The sequence below is a fragment of the Dipteris shenzhenensis genome, chromosome 9 (genome assembly GCF_047967505.1).
Source record: "Dipteris shenzhenensis isolate YYH24624 ecotype China chromosome 9, Dip_SZ_1.0, whole genome shotgun sequence".
NCBI lineage: Eukaryota > Viridiplantae > Streptophyta > Polypodiopsida > Gleicheniales > Dipteridaceae > Dipteris > Dipteris shenzhenensis.
The window spans coordinates 56,769,395-56,796,328 of NC_141604.1; positions in this window are offsets into that span (position 1 = coordinate 56,769,395).

Below are 26,934 nucleotides of genomic sequence, written 5' to 3' on the forward strand. Positions count from 1 at the left end.
CAAGGCCAAGGTCACCAACACCATGATGATTGTTAGCCATGTAGTGGATTAGAGGAGGCAAATGGATTGTGTCAATTGTGGGCAAACATTCAAGAAGGAGGGCTATTGTAGACATATATTGAATCTAGTTGCATGCACAATAAGTAAAAGGGATAATGTAGTCCTCAGGTCTTGAAGCTGATGTGAGCTTGTGTCATTCACAAATCGTGCATCAAGTTGGGTTGGGGCCATGTTATTGCCATGGGAACATGCTCAAGTTGAGGGAAAATCAATTCTATGGTGCCTAAGACCTTTCGCCTTAAGAGTAAGAACATTCTTTTGCAAGTGGATCGTGATTCGAACATTACAGGCAGAAGTGATGGCCAAATTAGTACAAAGAATGGCTCACATGGAGGTGCAAATTAGTCGAATGTATTGAACCTATAAAGGGTGCCTAATGGGTTGAAACTTTGCATGGTGTTTCATTAATTGAGTAAGTTATTACAAATGCAGCATAAGGTGAAATTTAGGTTTGAAAGGAGTCTTCCATCTTCAATTCTAAGTGTGAATGTAGGCTAAACAAGAATAAACATAATGGGTTAGACGAACTAATCAGGTCAATCTAGCTAGGTCATTCTAATTATAGTGAGATTGCTCTAACCTATGGTTAGTTTAGTTGTGTTAGTTCTAACCTACCTTGGTTAGTAGTTATCTCCCATGTGTTAAGACGAGAGAAGAGATGATGTGGCAACTCTCTCTCTTTCTGTGTGTGTGTGTGTGTGTGTGTGTGTGTTCTCACCAACAATAAAGTATGTCCAAGTGTGTGTTTATTACCTCCATCATCTTGTGTAGGTGTCATCTAAGGCTTTTGTTTGGCTGTTCGTGTGTGCTGTTGTGTATTAGGTATGTGTTTGTGTGTGGTATGTGTCGTGGGTATTGTTTTTGGTGCATGGGTTGTGTTGTTTGTGTGTGCATTTGTGTACTATTCATGAGTCATAGCTGTTATATGTGTGCATTGTGTATTGTATTGGTCATGTGAGTCACGTGTGTGGTTAGTGGTGTGTTTATTGTTTTGTGTACGTGTGTGTGTGCACAGAGTGAAGGGGGCTAGGAAGTGTGCAGTGCGCAGGAGGTCAGAGGGTTGTATGGTTGTAAAGGCAATGCATACAGTGGCAATGAGGGAGGGTGGTAGCTCAAAAGGGTAGTGACATGGAGTGGGTCGGATCACGGCAAGAGGTGGGTTACCATTGGTAGTAAAGGAGAGAGGGTGAGATTGAGGAGGAGGGGGAGTGGTTTGAGCGTGTGGCAAATGGGAGGGTAAGGGAAGGGGGAGGAAGTGGTTCAAGAGGGTGTGGGTTCTCTAGGGTGGCAATGTGGCACGGTGCAGTGTCAGAGTTGACAAAGGAAATGGGAAATGGGAGGGGGTAAGGGAAGGGTGCGGAAGTGGTTCAAGAGGGTGTGGGTTCTCCATACCACCGGTACCCACTTCAACCACCTCCATCCCCCCCTTAGAGGGTGGGAGAGGGGGTGGTTTTTGAAGTATAAGGGGGGGATGGAGGTGCTTGAAGTGGATACCAGTGGTATGGAGAAGGCTAGGGATTGACTTTCAAGGGCTTCAAGAGTGTCTACACTAAGATAGGGCTGTGCAAGGTATGTCATAGAGGGCTATTGCAAACAACATAGCATTATCAAGATGAAGAAGGCATAGGGCGGGAGTGTGGTTCAAGGGGGGGATGAAATATTTTGGAATGGGGGTTTGTATGATGAGTGAAGTCCACTATATTGATGAGAAGGAAAGAAAGGACTTTGCACGAGAATATGGCGAACATTTGTGAGGGTGAGATTTTTGGTAAGGTGGAAGAATGGAGCATTGAGGGGGAAATAGAGAGGAAGGGGTGCAAAAGAGAGAAGGGGGGAATTTTTTATTAAAAAAAGATAGAGTGGGAAGAAAAAGAAAGGAGGATACAGAAGGGAAAGAGGGGGGCAAGAGAGGAAGAAGGGGGGGATTTAGAGGGCTCGAAGTATAAGTCACATGAAGAGGATGGGAGTGAAAGGGTGTCTAATGTCAAGGGAGAGAATTGGGTTGGGATATTGGAAGAGGAGGGAGGCTAGATGGAGAGGAAGAAAAATGAAGGGATTGGGTGGGGCTTTATATGAAAGGAGGCAGGAGTGTGGAATTAGTCAACAATTGTCCAAGTTTAGGTAGATGGGATTTTTTTGTAGATGCTTTAACCATCTTTAACCTTCAATTAACCATTACTTTTCATGGTAGGTGCTTTACCCATCCTTAACCTTCCATTGCCCCTTTCATGGTGGGTGTTTTGTTAAATGAAAAGTCTTCATAATTTTTAAATTTACATAATGATACATGGGATGCTTTGTTTTTTTATCAGCTCTTTGATGAGAAAACATAAAATTGTTGAGACTTAACAAGTGCTATGGCGAGTTATTAAGTCTTAACAAGAAGAAGACAGTCCATTTGGATGGGATCATACCTCACATCAATTCACACATACATGAGTACTAGAACTTAGCTCGTCAGTAGATATGATGATGACAATCATAAGGTGCTTTTTAATCTAGGCAGCCATTTAGAGCGTGTTTGAATTCAGGTCACCATCACCATCTCAAGCTACAGAAATGATCCCCACCCCTCGTATCATTAATTTGGATGACACTCCACAAACGTAATGAGAGGCTAACTTTTCATTGTCATTTATTCAAGACAATGAGCTGATGGAAGAGTAAGAAAGGAGTGAAGACTTGACGATTAGAGAGGCTTGATTGGGAAAAGCCAACCAAGCACACATCTTCTAATAATAATATAAATAGTCTAGGATCATGTCAAAATGAACCTCTCCTTGAAAGTACATTCAAATGCACTAAAAAGCAATATCTAGAGAGTATTCAAAAGGCTACTGAGGTGTTTTAGAAGAATGCATAGCATGGATTACATCAGAGAAGGTGATGGTGAAAGAAGTGACTCCAATCATTACCCAAGGAGAGGATTGTTTGTAGATACATTAGAAGCGAGCTAAGGCAACCCACGAGTGCATTTGTAGACTAAGAGTTTAATTGCTCACAGAGGAAGTACATGATAGCAACAAGAGAATCTCCATGTGTGAGGATAACCAACAAGATGCCAAGAAAAGGATGGAAAGGGAGGTCTCAGCCACGTTTCTCACGTTGAAAAAAGCCAAAGAGAAATGCAAAGTTTGTTCAGTCTATGGTTGATATAAAAAAAGATGGGTGACCATTCTATCAAAAAATTTGAAGAAAAGGGACCCAATCCTTGTGGGCTAGCATTCAGACTAGAACAAGACTCAAAGTTGGAGCTGGTAGTGCTTGAGGGAAAGTTGGTTGCTCCTACACTGGGATGGATGTTGGTTGGTATTGTTGAAGTTGGGTTGCATGTTGATGATGCAATGAATTTTATCATGTCGATGGATGGACATTACAAACTTGGTGAGGGATTTGCTTCTCCAGTTATCTTGGAACCTTAAGGATGTGGTATTCATTTTCTATATGGTTTGCCCACGCAATGTGAACACTTTATAGTTTTCCACCTTGGATGAGTTTGAGGTGGTGATTGAGACATGTGAAGCTTTTTTGTACATGGCCTAAATCATTTCTTCACTCAACTTTGTGGTCATGACTGTGAGGCAATCTTCATTGACTATTTCTATGGTTGACTTCATTTTGTCCTTGGTGGAGCATGTGTCTTGGAGAGTTACCATCATCACTGCTGGTATCAAAATCACTCATTGCGTCTTCAATCTCAACCACTGATAGATGAGTATCATTGAGATAGTCATAGCTCTACTGACTTTTATCATTGCTTTGCAAATTCAATTTTAGGCCTGTAAGGAGCCAAGCCACGAGGTATTTGTCATCGGGAAGAGGGGTCACATTTTGTACTTAAGTGCTTCATTGGGACCAAATGCATGTAGACTTTTCCTTGTGGCCTTGTTTGATCTTACCAAGTTGGTGGAGGGCCTCATCACCTCTAAGACATTTGGTTCGAAACCGCCTTTTAAATTTGATCGATACGATTTTCTCCACCAAAAGTTCAAGGTACCACTCTAATAGTTCATCCACAAAGGCCAAACTAGGTGTATTTGGTCTCATCAGATTGATTACCTCATGCTCTACAAGCTACATCAAAGTGTTGGAGGAATCTTTTTGGGTTTCCACCCCCATTGTATTTGGGTAGTTTGAGGTTTCCAAGAGGTTGTCTCCTATGATTTTCCAATCATGAAGGTTGTACTAGTTAAGGAAATGGTTTAAAGGTCAAGGTCACCAACCCCATGATAATTGCTAGTCACGTAGTAGATTACATGAGGCAAATAGTTTGTGTCAATTATGGGCAAAGGATTCGAGGAGGGCTATTGTAGACATATATCAGATCTTAGTTGCATGCATAAGAGTCAAGAAGTAAAAGGGATAATGTAGTCCTCAGGTCCTGAAGCTGATGTGAGCTTGTGTCATTCACAAATTGCACATCAAATTGGGTTGGGGCCATGTTATTTCCATGGGAACGTGCTTAAGTTGACAGAAAATAATCTGTATAGTGCTTAAGACCATCTGCCTTGAGAGTAAGAATATTCTTTTGCAAATGGATCGTGATTTGAATGTCACAGGCAAAAGTGATGGCAAAATTAGTACAAATAATGGCCCACCAATGGTTCTAATTAGTTGAATGTATTGAACCTTGAAATGGTGCCTAATGGGTTAAAAATTCGCATGGTGTTTCATTAATTGAGTAAGTTATGACAAGCTAAGCATAAGGTGAAATTTTGGTTTTAAAGGAGTCTTCGATCTTCAAAGTTAAGTGTGAATGTAGGCTAACCCTTAGAAGACTAAACATAATGGGTTAGACTAACAAATCAGGTCAGTCTAGCTAGGTTAGTCTAATTATAGTTTAGGATTCTCTAACCTATCATTAGTTTTAGAGACATGGTTACTGTAGCTGTGTTAGTTAGAACCTAGCTTGGTTAGTTGTTATCTTCCATGTGTTAAGAGGATAGAAGAGATGATGTGGCAAAACTCTCTCTCTCTCTCTCTCTCTCTCTATGTGTGTGTGTGTGTGTGTTAAGACATCTCAAGCCAAAGAGAGAGCAAAGATGATGTACTAGTTAATCGTTTGAGACTTTTAGCTGATCAATGTGAATATGACAAGAAGCCAAAGTCGAGATGAATGTTTTCATAGTGCCATCCAGACTCATCAAAAGAGAAGGAACCAAGAGAAGCTTGCACAAGACACCCCAGCAAAAGGCACAGCATTGAGAGGAACTTGTAGAAGAGAAGTTGACTTACAACGACACCCTAGCCCACCTACGATAAGACAAGTAGATGCAAGAGCGACACAAAGTGCCTGTTGATAGCCATAGAACCTAAGTCAACCAAACCAAACAAATCCCTTGTAAAAAGGCTAAGGAAACAGACTTTAAGTAGTTGAGCACTCATAAATGGGACCTCCATTGCATAAAACAAGCATGAACAACCTGCTATCATGAGACGATTAAGGTTCATAAAGGTGAAATTACAACTCTCTACCAGATTACACACCTGTCATCCCTCTATTTTAAACCAAATTTCCTATAAGCAAAAATTCCTCCTATTACTAAGCATAATTTTTACAAAAACCTTTGGAATTAGCTTCATACTTAGCTAGTAGACTTTATATCATATAATATTTAATATACTATTGTACCAAAGATGTAAGACACAAAGTGCCTGTTGATGCAAGAGTGACACAAAGTGCCTGTTGATAGCCATAGAACCTAAGTCAACCAAACCAAACAAATCCCTTGTAAAAAGGCTAAGGAAACAGACTTTAAGTAGCTAAGCACTCATAAATGGGACCTCCATTGCATAAAACAAGCATGAACAACCTGCTATCATGAGACGATTAAGGTTCATAAAGGTGGAATTACAACTCTCTGCCAGATTACACACCTGTCATCCCTCTATTTTAAACCAAATTTCCTATAAGCAAAAATTCCTCCTATTACTAAGCATAATTTTTACAAAAACCTTTGGAATTAGCTTCATACTTAGCTAGTAGACTTTATATCATATAATTTAATATACTATTGTACCAAAGATGTAAGACATATCTTGAGCACAAGGAGGAAAAAGATGAAGCATTTAATCCTACAGCCTTTGCAAAAGCCATAACATGATTTAACCAGAATCTGATAGTGAGTGATAAATTCTATCCTATGGTCATAACCATCCTAAACAACTTTTTAATAGAAAGTTCCTTATTCATAATAATCTAAACTTTCTCTAACAAGCCTGAAATCTATAATCTTCTATGAACATTAAGTTCATCAATAGACCTACAACTTGATACTGTTCCCATTGTGTCATATACTTAGACACATAGCATTTCATAAGATCAAGCACATTGGAATCATCCTCAACAGTCTAGAAACAATCTCTCGCTTATGAATTAGTGCCAAAAGTGGAGATCATATAGGAGCGACACCATTGTAGCAAGACTTTGACACACTCACACATTTCTACCACAAGCTAAACCAATGCATGGGTGTGCATTTCAAACTCCATGAGGCAGTCAATTCTATTGGCAGCATATATCATGATCACGAGCGGTTGCTACTAGTGGCACATCAACTTCCCTAAGTTGGGGCACAATAGAGTACATAAATATCTGATAATGTCTACTTTCTATTCACTTTGACAACACTACAAAATAAACATACTACATCTTTTGGGAAGACAATGTTTGAGGGAGGAGAGATAGAATGGCCAGTGTATCTAGTCTTTTTACGCTATCTCATGACAAGCCATAGTATATAGATGCACGGTGATCAGGGCATTATAGGAAAAAATCTCCCATGATAAGGGTTCAAAGTACCTACTTCATCCACATACAGCATGTAAAGGTAGCAAACAAGCAAGATAACTTTGCTACACCTTCTGTCTAGCTCATCGTGCATGTCAAGCACAGTCAGGGAAAGGTTGAAGCTCAAGGATCCAAGCAAGTACCACAAGTGGGTGGTGTGAAAATAGACTATGAATATAGTATGCTTCCAACTACCTTCCATTGTTCAAGCGTGGTAGAAAGGTGTGGACTCCAAGCCATGGTACCGCTCATTTAGCAAATTACCTAAGCATTCTCCTTTCTCCAAGTTTTGGATGCGAGAATCCAAGGCTTCTTCTCATTCTACTACTATGTGGCATTGAAGGTCTATTAGCCTTCACTCTCCTTGAACTCTGGCCTAGCTTACTCGTTCAATTTTGGAGGTTTCCATCCTTCTCACATCAAGTATAACAATTTCAAGAGCCCTGTAGGCTCATGAAATCCATGTATGCTTCCTTCCACACCAAATGCTGCTATGTTCAACCTGTTTCATGTGTAAGCAGTTAGGTCCTTGAGCCGTGTGCTTCAATTTCTTGGGTTTCCTGTGGGTCTTGTGCTTCCATTGTTTTTCTTGTTACTTGCTTGGTCTCGTAGTCTTCCCAACGGGATGAAGGGCCTGAGTATGTGGGCTATTCAATATGGCATTCATTATCTTAGTCTGGTCCCTTCACTGCTCAACTATCGATACCACCATGTGCAGGTTCAAGCACAATAGAGAAACTGAAAGGACGTGATGTATCTTTCTCAAGGGAGATCTCCAAGAGCACGTGCGCATGCACGCTCTCACCAACAATAAACTTGGTGCATGGGTGTGTCTGTTGCCGTCATCTTGTGCTTGTGTCTAAGGCTTTTGTTTGGCTGTGTGCATGTTGTTGAATATTTGGTATGTGTTATGGGTATTGTTTCTGGTACATGGGTTGTGTTGTTTGTGTGTGCATTTGTGTGCTATTCGTGAGTCATAGTTGTTATATGTATGGGTTATTACAGGTCATGTGAGTCATGCATGTGCTTAGTTGTGGATTTAATGTTTTGTGCGTGCGTGCGTGCGTGTGTGTGTGGGTGGGTGGGTGGGTGGGTGGAAGACAAGACATAGTAAAAAGAAAAAAGAGTTAGGATAAAGGATAGAAAGAGAACATTATAGAATTAAGGAAGAGTTTGAGTATGTAGGTAAAGCACCTACGAAATTGCATAAAAAGTATACAAGAGCTTTGATAAGAAATGACAACAATGTTTTTGCAAAAAAAAAAAATGGAAAAAAAATTAGAGCTTGGTGAAGTCCTGATAAGCATCTCTTTTATTGAAGAGGAGAGTCTGGATACTTGCCACCATCCAACAAGAAAACATGGTAAGAACCAGCTTAACTTAAATGGGGAAGACATGTGTCATAAACACCCCTCTCTTTGTTATTAGGGTCACAATAAAATAGTGGCTTAAACAGCTTGATGTGGACTTTAAAGATGTAAAAAAGGGGCCTAGAGAGAATTTGAAAAAAGGAAAAAGGATTTTAAAAGTTAGTTTTACATTTTTAATAAAAATAATTGTGGGAAAATCGAGTGAAATTAGGAAAAATTATAGGGAAGGAAGAGGAAAAAATAGGAAAGAAAATAGGAGAAAGATGCGAGGGGGGGGGAGAGGTAAAAATTTAGAGCTTTAAGAAAGAAATTGAAAAAAAATTAGGACGAATCAGGAGAAATTAGGGAGTGTTTGTGAATAGAAGGAAAAGCAATTGGAAAAAATAGGAAAAGGAAAAATTCAGAAATTAAGTGGATGCAAAAGAAAGAATAGTGTGTGCGTGTGTAGAGTGAAGGAGGCTAGGAAGTGTATAGTGCCCAAGAGGTCAGGGGGTTGTGTGGTTGTAAAGGTAATGCATAGAGTGGCAATGAAGGGGGGTGGAAAGCTTGGAAGGGGAGTGACATGGAGGGGGTGGGATTGAGACAAGAGGGGTGGGTTGCAATGGGTAGTAAAGGACCCTTGATGAGGTTGAGGAGGGGGGGAGTGGTTTGAGGCGGTGGCAAATGGGAGGGGTAAGGGAAGGGAGGGGAAGTGGTTCAAGAGGGTGTGGGTTCTCTAGCGTGGCAATGTGGCACGGTGCGGTGCTGGAGGTGATGTCACCTGTGGTTGAAATAGAGGGTTGGAGTGGGGGCGGTTTTTCAGGCATAAGGGGGCTCGAGAGGGATGGAGGTGCTTGAAGTTGGGTACCGGTGGTATGTAGAGGGCTAGGGTTGATTTTCAAGGGCTCGAGGAGAGGGTTCACACTGAGATAGGTAGGGGCTGTGAAGGGTGTGCCATCGAGGGCAGTTGCAAACAACAAAGCATTATCAAGCTCAAGGTTCAATTTGAGGTGAGAGCATGGTTGAAGGGGGGGGGGGGGGGGGGGGCGAAACTGTTTTGGAATAGGGGTTTGTATGATGAGTGAGGACAACTATATTGATGAGAAGGAAAGAAGGGACTTTGCACAAGAACATGGCAAATATTTGTGAGGGGTGGATTACTATAGTAAGGTGGGGGAAAGGGGGAAGAATGGAGCAACGACGGGGGAAATAGACAGGAAGGGGTGAAAAAGAGAGGAGGGGCAGAATTTTTAGAAAAACAAAGAGGAAATGGGAAGAAAAAGAGAGGATATGGAAGGGAAAGAGGGGGGGGGGAGGATTTGGAGGGCTTGAAGTATAAGTCACGTGAAGAGGATGGGAGTGAAAGGGTGTCTGATGTCGAGGGAGAGAATTGGGCTTGGGATATTGAAAGAGGAGGGAGGCTACATGGAGAAGAAGAAAATTGAAGGGATTGGGTGGGGTTTTATATGAAAGGAGGTGAAAGTGTGGAATTAGTCAACAATTGTCCAAGTTTAGGTGGATGGGATTTTTTCGTAGATGCTTTAACCATCTTTAACCTTCCATTAACCATTACTTTTCACAGTAGGTGCTTTAACCATCCTCAACCTTCCATTTCCCTTTTCATGGGTGTTTTGTAAAATGAAAAGTCTTCATAATTTTTAGATTTACATAATGATACTCATGAGTATCATGGGATGTTTTGTTTTTTTGATCAGCTCTCTAATGAGAAAACATAAAATCCTAAGTCCTGACCAAAGGTTTTAGCTAGGAATTATTGTTTTCCCTTGAGTGTTATGTTTGCTTGAAGCTTGTTCCCTTCACGCATGCTTTCACATGCCTACTTTTACTTAAGACATTAGTCTCCCTAGAATAATACCAAAATGTTGCCACTAATTCATCATTTAAAGGTTTTGAGGCTTTTTGTCACCTATACATATAATTGGAGTCATTGAATAAATATGTAGGTACTATAGTACCTTGAGTTGTGAGTATAGTCATTGAATAAATATGTAGGTACTATAGTCATTCAACTTCAATATCTGCTATAATGAGTATCATTGAGATAGTCATACCTCTAGTGACATTTATCATGTCTTTGCAGATTGAATTTTTTAGGCCTATAAGGAGCCAAGCCATGAGGTATTTGTCATCAGGAAGAGCGGTCACATTTTGTAATTAAGTGCTTCATTGGGCCCAAATACATGCAGACTTTTTCCTTGTAGCCTTGTTTTGTCTTACCAAGTTGGAGAGCCACATCACCTCTAAGGCATTTCGTTCGAAACTTCTTTTTAAATTTGATCGATAGGATTTTCTGCACCAAAAGGTCAAGGTACCACTCTAATGGTTCATCCAGAAAGGCCAAACCAGGTGGATTTGGTCTCATCAGATTGATCCCCGCTTGCTCTACAAGCTACATCAAAGTGTTGGAGGAATCCTTTTGGATTGCCACCCCCATTGTATTTGGCTAGTTTAAGGTTTCCAAGAACTTGCCTCCCATGATTTTCCAATCATCAAGGTATACTGGTTCAGGAAATGGAATGCATCCACTTCAAGGCCAAGGTCACCAACACCATGATGATTGTTAGCCATGTAGTGGATTAGAGGAGGCAAATGGATTGTGTCAATTGTGGGCAAACATTCAAGAAGGAGGGCTATTGTAGACATATATTGAATCTAGTTGCATGCACAATAAGTAAAAGGGATAATGTAGTCCTCAGGTCTTGAAGCTGATGTGAGCTTGTGTCATTCACAAATCGTGCATCAAGTTGGGTTGGGGCCATGTTATTGCCATGGGAACATGCTCAAGTTGAGGGAAAATCAATTCTATGGTGCCTAAGACCTTTCGCCTTAAGAGTAAGAACATTCTTTTGCAAGTGGATCGTGATTCGAACATTACAGGCAGAAGTGATGGCCAAATTAGTACAAAGAATGGCTCACATGGAGGTGCAAATTAGTCGAATGTATTGAACCTATAAAGGGTGCCTAATGGGTTGAAACTTTGCATGGTGTTTCATTAATTGAGTAAGTTATTACAAATGCAGCATAAGGTGAAATTTAGGTTTGAAAGGAGTCTTCCATCTTCAATTCTAAGTGTGAATGTAGGCTAAACAAGAATAAACATAATGGGTTAGACGAACTAATCAGGTCAATCTAGCTAGGTCATTCTAATTATAGTGAGATTGCTCTAACCTATGGTTAGTTTAGTTGTGTTAGTTCTAACCTACCTTGGTTAGTAGTTATCTCCCATGTGTTAAGACGAGAGAAGAGATGATGTGGCAACTCTCTCTCTTTCTGTGTGTGTGTGTGTGTGTGTGTTCTCACCAACAATAAAGTATGTCCAAGTGTGTGTTTATTACCTCCATCATCTTGTGTAGGTGTCATCTAAGGCTTTTGTTTGGCTGTTCGTGTGTGCTGTTGTGTATTAGGTATGTGTTTGTGTGTGGTATGTGTCGTGGGTATTGTTTTTGGTGCATGGGTTGTGTTGTTTGTGTGTGCATTTGTGTACTATTCATGAGTCATAGCTGTTATATGTGTGCATTGTGTATTGTATTGGTCATGTGAGTCACGTGTGTGGTTAGTGGTGTGTTTATTGTTTTGTGTACGTGTGTGTGTGCACAGAGTGAAGGGGGCTAGGAAGTGTGCAGTGCGCAGGAGGTCAGAGGGTTGTATGGTTGTAAAGGCAATGCATACAGTGGCAATGAGGGAGGGTGGTAGCTCAAAAGGGTAGTGACATGGAGTGGGTCGGATCACGGCAAGAGGTGGGTTACCATTGGTAGTAAAGGAGAGAGGGTGAGATTGAGGAGGAGGGGGAGTGGTTTGAGCGTGTGGCAAATGGGAGGGTAAGGGAAGGGGGAGGAAGTGGTTCAAGAGGGTGTGGGTTCTCTAGGGTGGCAATGTGGCACGGTGCAGTGTCAGAGTTGACAAAGGAAATGGGAAATGGGAGGGGGTAAGGGAAGGGTGCGGAAGTGGTTCAAGAGGGTGTGGGTTCTCCATACCACCGGTACCCACTTCAACCACCTCCATCCCCCCCTTAGAGGGTGGGAGAGGGGGTGGTTTTTGAAGTATAAGGGGGGGATGGAGGTGCTTGAAGTGGATACCAGTGGTATGGAGAAGGCTAGGGATTGACTTTCAAGGGCTTCAAGAGTGTCTACACTAAGATAGGGCTGTGCAAGGTATGTCATAGAGGGCTATTGCAAACAACATAGCATTATCAAGATGAAGAAGGCATAGGGCGGGAGTGTGGTTCAAGGGGGGGATGAAATATTTTGGAATGGGGGTTTGTATGATGAGTGAAGTCCACTATATTGATGAGAAGGAAAGAAAGGACTTTGCACGAGAATATGGCGAACATTTGTGAGGGTGAGATTTTTGGTAAGGTGGAAGAATGGAGCATTGAGGGGGAAATAGAGAGGAAGGGGTGCAAAAGAGAGAAGGGGGGAATTTTTTATTAAAAAAAGATAGAGTGGGAAGAAAAAGAAAGGAGGATACAGAAGGGAAAGAGGGGGGCAAGAGAGGAAGAAGGGGGGGATTTAGAGGGCTCGAAGTATAAGTCACATGAAGAGGATGGGAGTGAAAGGGTGTCTAATGTCAAGGGAGAGAATTGGGTTGGGATATTGGAAGAGGAGGGAGGCTAGATGGAGAGGAAGAAAAATGAAGGGATTGGGTGGGGCTTTATATGAAAGGAGGCAGGAGTGTGGAATTAGTCAACAATTGTCCAAGTTTAGGTAGATGGGATTTTTTTGTAGATGCTTTAACCATCTTTAACCTTCAATTAACCATTACTTTTCATGGTAGGTGCTTTACCCATCCTTAACCTTCCATTGCCCCTTTCATGGTGGGTGTTTTGTTAAATGAAAAGTCTTCATAATTTTTAAATTTACATAATGATACATGGGATGCTTTGTTTTTTTATCAGCTCTTTGATGAGAAAACATAAAATTGTTGAGACTTAACAAGTGCTATGGCGAGTTATTAAGTCTTAACAAGAAGAAGACAGTCCATTTGGATGGGATCATACCTCACATCAATTCACACATACATGAGTACTAGAACTTAGCTCGTCAGTAGATATGATGATGACAATCATAAGGTGCTTTTTAATCTAGGCAGCCATTTAGAGCGTGTTTGAATTCAGGTCACCATCACCATCTCAAGCTACAGAAATGATCCCCACCCCTCGTATCATTAATTTGGATGACACTCCACAAACGTAATGAGAGGCTAACTTTTCATTGTCATTTATTCAAGACAATGAGCTGATGGAAGAGTAAGAAAGGAGTGAAGACTTGACGATTAGAGAGGCTTGATTGGGAAAAGCCAACCAAGCACACATCTTCTAATAATAATATAAATAGTCTAGGATCATGTCAAAATGAACCTCTCCTTGAAAGTACATTCAAATGCACTAAAAAGCAATATCTAGAGAGTATTCAAAAGGCTACTGAGGTGTTTTAGAAGAATGCATAGCATGGATTACATCAGAGAAGGTGATGGTGAAAGAAGTGACTCCAATCATTACCCAAGGAGAGGATTGTTTGTAGATACATTAGAAGCGAGCTAAGGCAACCCACGAGTGCATTTGTAGACTAAGAGTTTAATTGCTCACAGAGGAAGTACATGATAGCAACAAGAGAATCTCCATGTGTGAGGATAACCAACAAGATGCCAAGAAAAGGATGGAAAGGGAGGTCTCAGCCACGTTTCTCACGTTGAAAAAAGCCAAAGAGAAATGCAAAGTTTGTTCAGTCTATGGTTGATATAAAAAAAGATGGGTGACCATTCTATCAAAAAATTTGAAGAAAAGGGACCCAATCCTTGTGGGCTAGCATTCAGACTAGAACAAGACTCAAAGTTGGAGCTGGTAGTGCTTGAGGGAAAGTTGGTTGCTCCTACACTGGGATGGATGTTGGTTGGTATTGTTGAAGTTGGGTTGCATGTTGATGATGCAATGAATTTTATCATGTCGATGGATGGACATTACAAACTTGGTGAGGGATTTGCTTCTCCAGTTATCTTGGAACCTTAAGGATGTGGTATTCATTTTCTATATGGTTTGCCCACGCAATGTGAACACTTTATAGTTTTCCACCTTGGATGAGTTTGAGGTGGTGATTGAGACATGTGAAGCTTTTTTGTACATGGCCTAAATCATTTCTTCACTCAACTTTGTGGTCATGACTGTGAGGCAATCTTCATTGACTATTTCTATGGTTGACTTCATTTTGTCCTTGGTGGAGCATGTGTCTTGGAGAGTTACCATCATCACTGCTGGTATCAAAATCACTCATTGCGTCTTCAATCTCAACCACTGATAGATGAGTATCATTGAGATAGTCATAGCTCTACTGACTTTTATCATTGCTTTGCAAATTCAATTTTAGGCCTGTAAGGAGCCAAGCCACGAGGTATTTGTCATCGGGAAGAGGGGTCACATTTTGTACTTAAGTGCTTCATTGGGACCAAATGCATGTAGACTTTTCCTTGTGGCCTTGTTTGATCTTACCAAGTTGGTGGAGGGCCTCATCACCTCTAAGACATTTGGTTCGAAACCGCCTTTTAAATTTGATCGATACGATTTTCTCCACCAAAAGTTCAAGGTACCACTCTAATAGTTCATCCACAAAGGCCAAACTAGGTGTATTTGGTCTCATCAGATTGATTACCTCATGCTCTACAAGCTACATCAAAGTGTTGGAGGAATCTTTTTGGGTTTCCACCCCCATTGTATTTGGGTAGTTTGAGGTTTCCAAGAGGTTGTCTCCTATGATTTTCCAATCATGAAGGTTGTACTAGTTAAGGAAATGGTTTAAAGGTCAAGGTCACCAACCCCATGATAATTGCTAGTCACGTAGTAGATTACATGAGGCAAATAGTTTGTGTCAATTATGGGCAAAGGATTCGAGGAGGGCTATTGTAGACATATATCAGATCTTAGTTGCATGCATAAGAGTCAAGAAGTAAAAGGGATAATGTAGTCCTCAGGTCCTGAAGCTGATGTGAGCTTGTGTCATTCACAAATTGCACATCAAATTGGGTTGGGGCCATGTTATTTCCATGGGAACGTGCTTAAGTTGACAGAAAATAATCTGTATAGTGCTTAAGACCATCTGCCTTGAGAGTAAGAATATTCTTTTGCAAATGGATCGTGATTTGAATGTCACAGGCAAAAGTGATGGCAAAATTAGTACAAATAATGGCCCACCAATGGTTCTAATTAGTTGAATGTATTGAACCTTGAAATGGTGCCTAATGGGTTAAAAATTCGCATGGTGTTTCATTAATTGAGTAAGTTATGACAAGCTAAGCATAAGGTGAAATTTTGGTTTTAAAGGAGTCTTCGATCTTCAAAGTTAAGTGTGAATGTAGGCTAACCCTTAGAAGACTAAACATAATGGGTTAGACTAACAAATCAGGTCAGTCTAGCTAGGTTAGTCTAATTATAGTTTAGGATTCTCTAACCTATCATTAGTTTTAGAGACATGGTTACTGTAGCTGTGTTAGTTAGAACCTAGCTTGGTTAGTTGTTATCTTCCATGTGTTAAGAGGATAGAAGAGATGATGTGGCAAAACTCTCTCTCTCTCTCTCTCTCTCTCTATGTGTGTGTGTGTGTGTGTTAAGACATCTCAAGCCAAAGAGAGAGCAAAGATGATGTACTAGTTAATCGTTTGAGACTTTTAGCTGATCAATGTGAATATGACAAGAAGCCAAAGTCGAGATGAATGTTTTCATAGTGCCATCCAGACTCATCAAAAGAGAAGGAACCAAGAGAAGCTTGCACAAGACACCCCAGCAAAAGGCACAGCATTGAGAGGAACTTGTAGAAGAGAAGTTGACTTACAACGACACCCTAGCCCACCTACGATAAGACAAGTAGATGCAAGAGCGACACAAAGTGCCTGTTGATAGCCATAGAACCTAAGTCAACCAAACCAAACAAATCCCTTGTAAAAAGGCTAAGGAAACAGACTTTAAGTAGTTGAGCACTCATAAATGGGACCTCCATTGCATAAAACAAGCATGAACAACCTGCTATCATGAGACGATTAAGGTTCATAAAGGTGAAATTACAACTCTCTACCAGATTACACACCTGTCATCCCTCTATTTTAAACCAAATTTCCTATAAGCAAAAATTCCTCCTATTACTAAGCATAATTTTTACAAAAACCTTTGGAATTAGCTTCATACTTAGCTAGTAGACTTTATATCATATAATATTTAATATACTATTGTACCAAAGATGTAAGACACAAAGTGCCTGTTGATGCAAGAGTGACACAAAGTGCCTGTTGATAGCCATAGAACCTAAGTCAACCAAACCAAACAAATCCCTTGTAAAAAGGCTAAGGAAACAGACTTTAAGTAGCTAAGCACTCATAAATGGGACCTCCATTGCATAAAACAAGCATGAACAACCTGCTATCATGAGACGATTAAGGTTCATAAAGGTGGAATTACAACTCTCTGCCAGATTACACACCTGTCATCCCTCTATTTTAAACCAAATTTCCTATAAGCAAAAATTCCTCCTATTACTAAGCATAATTTTTACAAAAACCTTTGGAATTAGCTTCATACTTAGCTAGTAGACTTTATATCATATAATTTAATATACTATTGTACCAAAGATGTAAGACATATCTTGAGCACAAGGAGGAAAAAGATGAAGCATTTAATCCTACAGCCTTTGCAAAAGCCATAACATGATTTAACCAGAATCTGATAGTGAGTGATAAATTCTATCCTATGGTCATAACCATCCTAAACAACTTTTTAATAGAAAGTTCCTTATTCATAATAATCTAAACTTTCTCTAACAAGCCTGAAATCTATAATCTTCTATGAACATTAAGTTCATCAATAGACCTACAACTTGATACTGTTCCCATTGTGTCATATACTTAGACACATAGCATTTCATAAGATCAAGCACATTGGAATCATCCTCAACAGTCTAGAAACAATCTCTCGCTTATGAATTAGTGCCAAAAGTGGAGATCATATAGGAGCGACACCATTGTAGCAAGACTTTGACACACTCACACATTTCTACCACAAGCTAAACCAATGCATGGGTGTGCATTTCAAACTCCATGAGGCAGTCAATTCTATTGGCAGCATATATCATGATCACGAGCGGTTGCTACTAGTGGCACATCAACTTCCCTAAGTTGGGGCACAATAGAGTACATAAATATCTGATAATGTCTACTTTCTATTCACTTTGACAACACTACAAAATAAACATACTACATCTTTTGGGAAGACAATGTTTGAGGGAGGAGAGATAGAATGGCCAGTGTATCTAGTCTTTTTACGCTATCTCATGACAAGCCATAGTATATAGATGCACGGTGATCAGGGCATTATAGGAAAAAATCTCCCATGATAAGGGTTCAAAGTACCTACTTCATCCACATACAGCATGTAAAGGTAGCAAACAAGCAAGATAACTTTGCTACACCTTCTGTCTAGCTCATCGTGCATGTCAAGCACAGTCAGGGAAAGGTTGAAGCTCAAGGATCCAAGCAAGTACCACAAGTGGGTGGTGTGAAAATAGACTATGAATATAGTATGCTTCCAACTACCTTCCATTGTTCAAGCGTGGTAGAAAGGTGTGGACTCCAAGCCATGGTACCGCTCATTTAGCAAATTACCTAAGCATTCTCCTTTCTCCAAGTTTTGGATGCGAGAATCCAAGGCTTCTTCTCATTCTACTACTATGTGGCATTGAAGGTCTATTAGCCTTCACTCTCCTTGAACTCTGGCCTAGCTTACTCGTTCAATTTTGGAGGTTTCCATCCTTCTCACATCAAGTATAACAATTTCAAGAGCCCTGTAGGCTCATGAAATCCATGTATGCTTCCTTCCACACCAAATGCTGCTATGTTCAACCTGTTTCATGTGTAAGCAGTTAGGTCCTTGAGCCGTGTGCTTCAATTTCTTGGGTTTCCTGTGGGTCTTGTGCTTCCATTGTTTTTCTTGTTACTTGCTTGGTCTCGTAGTCTTCCCAACGGGATGAAGGGCCTGAGTATGTGGGCTATTCAATATGGCATTCATTATCTTAGTCTGGTCCCTTCACTGCTCAACTATCGATACCACCATGTGCAGGTTCAAGCACAATAGAGAAACTGAAAGGACGTGATGTATCTTTCTCAAGGGAGATCTCCAAGAGCACGTGCGCATGCACGCTCTCACCAACAATAAACTTGGTGCATGGGTGTGTCTGTTGCCGTCATCTTGTGCTTGTGTCTAAGGCTTTTGTTTGGCTGTGTGCATGTTGTTGAATATTTGGTATGTGTTATGGGTATTGTTTCTGGTACATGGGTTGTGTTGTTTGTGTGTGCATTTGTGTGCTATTCGTGAGTCATAGTTGTTATATGTATGGGTTATTACAGGTCATGTGAGTCATGCATGTGCTTAGTTGTGGATTTAATGTTTTGTGCGTGCGTGCGTGCGTGTGTGTGTGGGTGGGTGGGTGGGTGGGTGGAAGACAAGACATAGTAAAAAGAAAAAAGAGTTAGGATAAAGGATAGAAAGAGAACATTATAGAATTAAGGAAGAGTTTGAGTATGTAGGTAAAGCACCTACGAAATTGCATAAAAAGTATACAAGAGCTTTGATAAGAAATGACAACAATGTTTTTGCAAAAAAAAAAAATGGAAAAAAAATTAGAGCTTGGTGAAGTCCTGATAAGCATCTCTTTTATTGAAGAGGAGAGTCTGGATACTTGCCACCATCCAACAAGAAAACATGGTAAGAACCAGCTTAACTTAAATGGGGAAGACATGTGTCATAAACACCCCTCTCTTTGTTATTAGGGTCACAATAAAATAGTGGCTTAAACAGCTTGATGTGGACTTTAAAGATGTAAAAAAGGGGCCTAGAGAGAATTTGAAAAAAGGAAAAAGGATTTTAAAAGTTAGTTTTACATTTTTAATAAAAATAATTGTGGGAAAATCGAGTGAAATTAGGAAAAATTATAGGGAAGGAAGAGGAAAAAATAGGAAAGAAAATAGGAGAAAGATGCGAGGGGGGGGGAGAGGTAAAAATTTAGAGCTTTAAGAAAGAAATTGAAAAAAAATTAGGACGAATCAGGAGAAATTAGGGAGTGTTTGTGAATAGAAGGAAAAGCAATTGGAAAAAATAGGAAAAGGAAAAATTCAGAAATTAAGTGGATGCAAAAGAAAGAATAGTGTGTGCGTGTGTAGAGTGAAGGAGGCTAGGAAGTGTATAGTGCCCAAGAGGTCAGGGGGTTGTGTGGTTGTAAAGGTAATGCATAGAGTGGCAATGAAGGGGGGTGGAAAGCTTGGAAGGGGAGTGACATGGAGGGGGTGGGATTGAGACAAGAGGGGTGGGTTGCAATGGGTAGTAAAGGACCCTTGATGAGGTTGAGGAGGGGGGGAGTGGTTTGAGGCGGTGGCAAATGGGAGGGGTAAGGGAAGGGAGGGGAAGTGGTTCAAGAGGGTGTGGGTTCTCTAGCGTGGCAATGTGGCACGGTGCGGTGCTGGAGGTGATGTCACCTGTGGTTGAAATAGAGGGTTGGAGTGGGGGCGGTTTTTCAGGCATAAGGGGGCTCGAGAGGGATGGAGGTGCTTGAAGTTGGGTACCGGTGGTATGTAGAGGGCTAGGGTTGATTTTCAAGGGCTCGAGGAGAGGGTTCACACTGAGATAGGTAGGGGCTGTGAAGGGTGTGCCATCGAGGGCAGTTGCAAACAACAAAGCATTATCAAGCTCAAGGTTCAATTTGAGGTGAGAGCATGGTTGAAGGGGGGGGGGGGGGGGGGGGCGAAACTGTTTTGGAATAGGGGTTTGTATGATGAGTGAGGACAACTATATTGATGAGAAGGAAAGAAGGGACTTTGCACAAGAACATGGCAAATATTTGTGAGGGGTGGATTACTATAGTAAGGTGGGGGAAAGGGGGAAGAATGGAGCAACGACGGGGGAAATAGACAGGAAGGGGTGAAAAAGAGAGGAGGGGCAGAATTTTTAGAAAAACAAAGAGGAAATGGGAAGAAAAAGAGAGGATATGGAAGGGAAAGAGGGGGGGGGGAGGATTTGGAGGGCTTGAAGTATAAGTCACGTGAAGAGGATGGGAGTGAAAGGGTGTCTGATGTCGAGGGAGAGAATTGGGCTTGGGATATTGAAAGAGGAGGGAGGCTACATGGAGAAGAAGAAAATTGAAGGGATTGGGTGGGGTTTTATATGAAAGGAGGTGAAAGTGTGGAATTAGTCAACAATTGTCCAAGTTTAGGTGGATGGGATTTTTTCGTAGATGCTTTAACCATCTTTAACCTTCCATTAACCATTACTTTTCACAGTAGGTGCTTTAACCATCCTCAACCTTCCATTTCCCTTTTCATGGGTGTTTTGTAAAATGAAAAGTCTTCATAATTTTTAGATTTACATAATGATACTCATGAGTATCATGGGATGTTTTGTTTTTTTGATCAGCTCTCTAATGAGAAAACATAAAATCCTAAGTCCTGACCAAAGGTTTTAGCTAGGAATTATTGTTTTCCCTTGAGTGTTATGTTTGCTTGAAGCTTGTTCCCTTCACGCATGCTTTCACATGCCTACTTTTACTTAAGACATTAGTCTCCCTAGAATAATACCAAAATGTTGCCACTAATTCATCATTTAAAGGTTTTGAGGCTTTTTGTCACCTATACATATAATTGGAGTCATTGAATAAATATGTAGGTACTATAGTACCTTGAGTTGTGAGTATAGTCATTGAATAAATATGTAGGTACTATAGTCATTCAACTTCAATATCTGCTATAATGAGTATCATTGAGATAGTCATACCTCTAGTGACATTTATCATGTCTTTGCAGATTGAATTTTTTAGGCCTATAAGGAGCCAAGCCATGAGGTATTTGTCATCAGGAAGAGCGGTCACATTTTGTAATTAAGTGCTTCATTGGGCCCAAATACATGCAGACTTTTTCCTTGTAGCCTTGTTTTGTCTTACCAAGTTGGAGAGCCACATCACCTCTAAGGCATTTCGTTCGAAACTTCTTTTTAAATTTGATCGATAGGATTTTCTGCACCAAAAGGTCAAGGTACCACTCTAATGGTTCATCCAGAAAGGCCAAACCAGGTGGATTTGGTCTCATCAGATTGATCCCCGCTTGCTCTACAAGCTACATCAAAGTGTTGGAGGAATCCTTTTGGATTGCCACCCCCATTGTATTTGGCTAGTTTAAGGTTTCCAAGAACTTGCCTCCCATGATTTTCCAATCATCAAGGTATACTGGTTCAGGAAATGGAATGCATCCACTTCAAGGCCAAGGTCACCAACACCATGATGATTGTTAGCCATGTAGTGGATTAGAGGAGGCAAATGGATTGTGTCAATTGTGGGCAAACATTCAAGAAGGAGGGCTATTGTAGACATATATTGAATCTAGTTGCATGCACAATAAGTAAAAGGGATAATGTAGTCCTCAGGTCTTGAAGCTGATGTGAGCTTGTGTCATTCACAAATCGTGCATCAAGTTGGGTTGGGGCCATGTTATTGCCATGGGAACATGCTCAAGTTGAGGGAAAATCAATTCTATGGTGCCTAAGACCTTTCGCCTTAAGAGTAAGAACATTCTTTTGCAAGTGGATCGTGATTCGAACATTACAGGCAGAAGTGATGGCCAAATTAGTACAAAGAATGGCTCACATGGAGGTGCAAATTAGTCGAATGTATTGAACCTATAAAGGGTGCCTAATGGGTTGAAACTTTGCATGGTGTTTCATTAATTGAGTAAGTTATTACAAATGCAGCATAAGGTGAAATTTAGGTTTGAAAGGAGTCTTCCATCTTCAATTCTAAGTGTGAATGTAGGCTAAACAAGAATAAACATAATGGGTTAGACGAACTAATCAGGTCAATCTAGCTAGGTCATTCTAATTATAGTGAGATTGCTCTAACCTATGGTTAGTTTAGTTGTGTTAGTTCTAACCTACCTTGGTTAGTAGTTATCTCCCATGTGTTAAGACGAGAGAAGAGATGATGTGGCAACTCTCTCTCTTTCTGTGTGTGTGTGTGTGTGTGTGTTCTCACCAACAATAAAGTATGTCCAAGTGTGTGTTTATTACCTCCATCATCTTGTGTAGGTGTCATCTAAGGCTTTTGTTTGGCTGTTCGTGTGTGCTGTTGTGTATTAGGTATGTGTTTGTGTGTGGTATGTGTCGTGGGTATTGTTTTTGGTGCATGGGTTGTGTTGTTTGTGTGTGCATTTGTGTACTATTCATGAGTCATAGCTGTTATATGTGTGCATTGTGTATTGTATTGGTCATGTGAGTCACGTGTGTGGTTAGTGGTGTGTTTATTGTTTTGTGTACGTGTGTGTGTGCACAGAGTGAAGGGGGCTAGGAAGTGTGCAGTGCGCAGGAGGTCAGAGGGTTGTATGGTTGTAAAGGCAATGCATACAGTGGCAATGAGGGAGGGTGGTAGCTCAAAAGGGTAGTGACATGGAGTGGGTCGGATCACGGCAAGAGGTGGGTTACCATTGGTAGTAAAGGAGAGAGGGTGAGATTGAGGAGGAGGGGGAGTGGTTTGAGCGTGTGGCAAATGGGAGGGTAAGGGAAGGGGGAGGAAGTGGTTCAAGAGGGTGTGGGTTCTCTAGGGTGGCAATGTGGCACGGTGCAGTGTCAGAGTTGACAAAGGAAATGGGAAATGGGAGGGGGTAAGGGAAGGGTGCGGAAGTGGTTCAAGAGGGTGTGGGTTCTCCATACCACCGGTACCCACTTCAACCACCTCCATCCCCCCCTTAGAGGGTGGGAGAGGGGGTGGTTTTTGAAGTATAAGGGGGGGATGGAGGTGCTTGAAGTGGATACCAGTGGTATGGAGAAGGCTAGGGATTGACTTTCAAGGGCTTCAAGAGTGTCTACACTAAGATAGGGCTGTGCAAGGTATGTCATAGAGGGCTATTGCAAACAACATAGCATTATCAAGATGAAGAAGGCATAGGGCGGGAGTGTGGTTCAAGGGGGGGATGAAATATTTTGGAATGGGGGTTTGTATGATGAGTGAAGTCCACTATATTGATGAGAAGGAAAGAAAGGACTTTGCACGAGAATATGGCGAACATTTGTGAGGGTGAGATTTTTGGTAAGGTGGAAGAATGGAGCATTGAGGGGGAAATAGAGAGGAAGGGGTGCAAAAGAGAGAAGGGGGGAATTTTTTATTAAAAAAAGATAGAGTGGGAAGAAAAAGAAAGGAGGATACAGAAGGGAAAGAGGGGGGCAAGAGAGGAAGAAGGGGGGGATTTAGAGGGCTCGAAGTATAAGTCACATGAAGAGGATGGGAGTGAAAGGGTGTCTAATGTCAAGGGAGAGAATTGGGTTGGGATATTGGAAGAGGAGGGAGGCTAGATGGAGAGGAAGAAAAATGAAGGGATTGGGTGGGGCTTTATATGAAAGGAGGCAGGAGTGTGGAATTAGTCAACAATTGTCCAAGTTTAGGTAGATGGGATTTTTTTGTAGATGCTTTAACCATCTTTAACCTTCAATTAACCATTACTTTTCATGGTAGGTGCTTTACCCATCCTTAACCTTCCATTGCCCCTTTCATGGTGGGTGTTTTGTTAAATGAAAAGTCTTCATAATTTTTAAATTTACATAATGATACATGGGATGCTTTGTTTTTTTATCAGCTCTTTGATGAGAAAACATAAAATTGTTGAGACTTAACAAGTGCTATGGCGAGTTATTAAGTCTTAACAAGAAGAAGACAGTCCATTTGGATGGGATCATACCTCACATCAATTCACACATACATGAGTACTAGAACTTAGCTCGTCAGTAGATATGATGATGACAATCATAAGGTGCTTTTTAATCTAGGCAGCCATTTAGAGCGTGTTTGAATTCAGGTCACCATCACCATCTCAAGCTACAGAAATGATCCCCACCCCTCGTATCATTAATTTGGATGACACTCCACAAACGTAATGAGAGGCTAACTTTTCATTGTCATTTATTCAAGACAATGAGCTGATGGAAGAGTAAGAAAGGAGTGAAGACTTGACGATTAGAGAGGCTTGATTGGGAAAAGCCAACCAAGCACACATCTTCTAATAATAATATAAATAGTCTAGGATCATGTCAAAATGAACCTCTCCTTGAAAGTACATTCAAATGCACTAAAAAGCAATATCTAGAGAGTATTCAAAAGGCTACTGAGGTGTTTTAGAAGAATGCATAGCATGGATTACATCAGAGAAGGTGATGGTGAAAGAAGTGACTCCAATCATTACCCAAGGAGAGGATTGTTTGTAGATACATTAGAAGCGAGCTAAGGCAACCCACGAGTGCATTTGTAGACTAAGAGTTTAATTGCTCACAGAGGAAGTACATGATAGCAACAAGAGAATCTCCATGTGTGAGGATAACCAACAAGATGCCAAGAAAAGGATGGAAAGGGAGGTCTCAGCCACGTTTCTCACGTTGAAAAAAGCCAAAGAGAAATGCAAAGTTTGTTCAGTCTATGGTTGATATAAAAAAAGATGGGTGACCATTCTATCAAAAAATTTGAAGAAAAGGGACCCAATCCTTGTGGGCTAGCATTCAGACTAGAACAAGACTCAAAGTTGGAGCTGGTAGTGCTTGAGGGAAAGTTGGTTGCTCCTACACTGGGATGGATGTTGGTTGGTATTGTTGAAGTTGGGTTGCATGTTGATGATGCAATGAATTTTATCATGTCGATGGATGGACATTACAAACTTGGTGAGGGATTTGCTTCTCCAGTTATCTTGGAACCTTAAGGATGTGGTATTCATTTTCTATATGGTTTGCCCACGCAATGTGAACACTTTATAGTTTTCCACCTTGGATGAGTTTGAGGTGGTGATTGAGACATGTGAAGCTTTTTTGTACATGGCCTAAATCATTTCTTCACTCAACTTTGTGGTCATGACTGTGAGGCAATCTTCATTGACTATTTCTATGGTTGACTTCATTTTGTCCTTGGTGGAGCATGTGTCTTGGAGAGTTACCATCATCACTGCTGGTATCAAAATCACTCATTGCGTCTTCAATCTCAACCACTGATAGATGAGTATCATTGAGATAGTCATAGCTCTACTGACTTTTATCATTGCTTTGCAAATTCAATTTTAGGCCTGTAAGGAGCCAAGCCACGAGGTATTTGTCATCGGGAAGAGGGGTCACATTTTGTACTTAAGTGCTTCATTGGGACCAAATGCATGTAGACTTTTCCTTGTGGCCTTGTTTGATCTTACCAAGTTGGTGGAGGGCCTCATCACCTCTAAGACATTTGGTTCGAAACCGCCTTTTAAATTTGATCGATACGATTTTCTCCACCAAAAGTTCAAGGTACCACTCTAATAGTTCATCCACAAAGGCCAAACTAGGTGTATTTGGTCTCATCAGATTGATTACCTCATGCTCTACAAGCTACATCAAAGTGTTGGAGGAATCTTTTTGGGTTTCCACCCCCATTGTATTTGGGTAGTTTGAGGTTTCCAAGAGGTTGTCTCCTATGATTTTCCAATCATGAAGGTTGTACTAGTTAAGGAAATGGTTTAAAGGTCAAGGTCACCAACCCCATGATAATTGCTAGTCACGTAGTAGATTACATGAGGCAAATAGTTTGTGTCAATTATGGGCAAAGGATTCGAGGAGGGCTATTGTAGACATATATCAGATCTTAGTTGCATGCATAAGAGTCAAGAAGTAAAAGGGATAATGTAGTCCTCAGGTCCTGAAGCTGATGTGAGCTTGTGTCATTCACAAATTGCACATCAAATTGGGTTGGGGCCATGTTATTTCCATGGGAACGTGCTTAAGTTGACAGAAAATAATCTGTATAGTGCTTAAGACCATCTGCCTTGAGAGTAAGAATATTCTTTTGCAAATGGATCGTGATTTGAATGTCACAGGCAAAAGTGATGGCAAAATTAGTACAAATAATGGCCCACCAATGGTTCTAATTAGTTGAATGTATTGAACCTTGAAATGGTGCCTAATGGGTTAAAAATTCGCATGGTGTTTCATTAATTGAGTAAGTTATGACAAGCTAAGCATAAGGTGAAATTTTGGTTTTAAAGGAGTCTTCGATCTTCAAAGTTAAGTGTGAATGTAGGCTAACCCTTAGAAGACTAAACATAATGGGTTAGACTAACAAATCAGGTCAGTCTAGCTAGGTTAGTCTAATTATAGTTTAGGATTCTCTAACCTATCATTAGTTTTAGAGACATGGTTACTGTAGCTGTGTTAGTTAGAACCTAGCTTGGTTAGTTGTTATCTTCCATGTGTTAAGAGGATAGAAGAGATGATGTGGCAAAACTCTCTCTCTCTCTCTCTCTCTCTCTATGTGTGTGTGTGTGTGTGTTAAGACATCTCAAGCCAAAGAGAGAGCAAAGATGATGTACTAGTTAATCGTTTGAGACTTTTAGCTGATCAATGTGAATATGACAAGAAGCCAAAGTCGAGATGAATGTTTTCATAGTGCCATCCAGACTCATCAAAAGAGAAGGAACCAAGAGAAGCTTGCACAAGACACCCCAGCAAAAGGCACAGCATTGAGAGGAACTTGTAGAAGAGAAGTTGACTTACAACGACACCCTAGCCCACCTACGATAAGACAAGTAGATGCAAGAGCGACACAAAGTGCCTGTTGATAGCCATAGAACCTAAGTCAACCAAACCAAACAAATCCCTTGTAAAAAGGCTAAGGAAACAGACTTTAAGTAGTTGAGCACTCATAAATG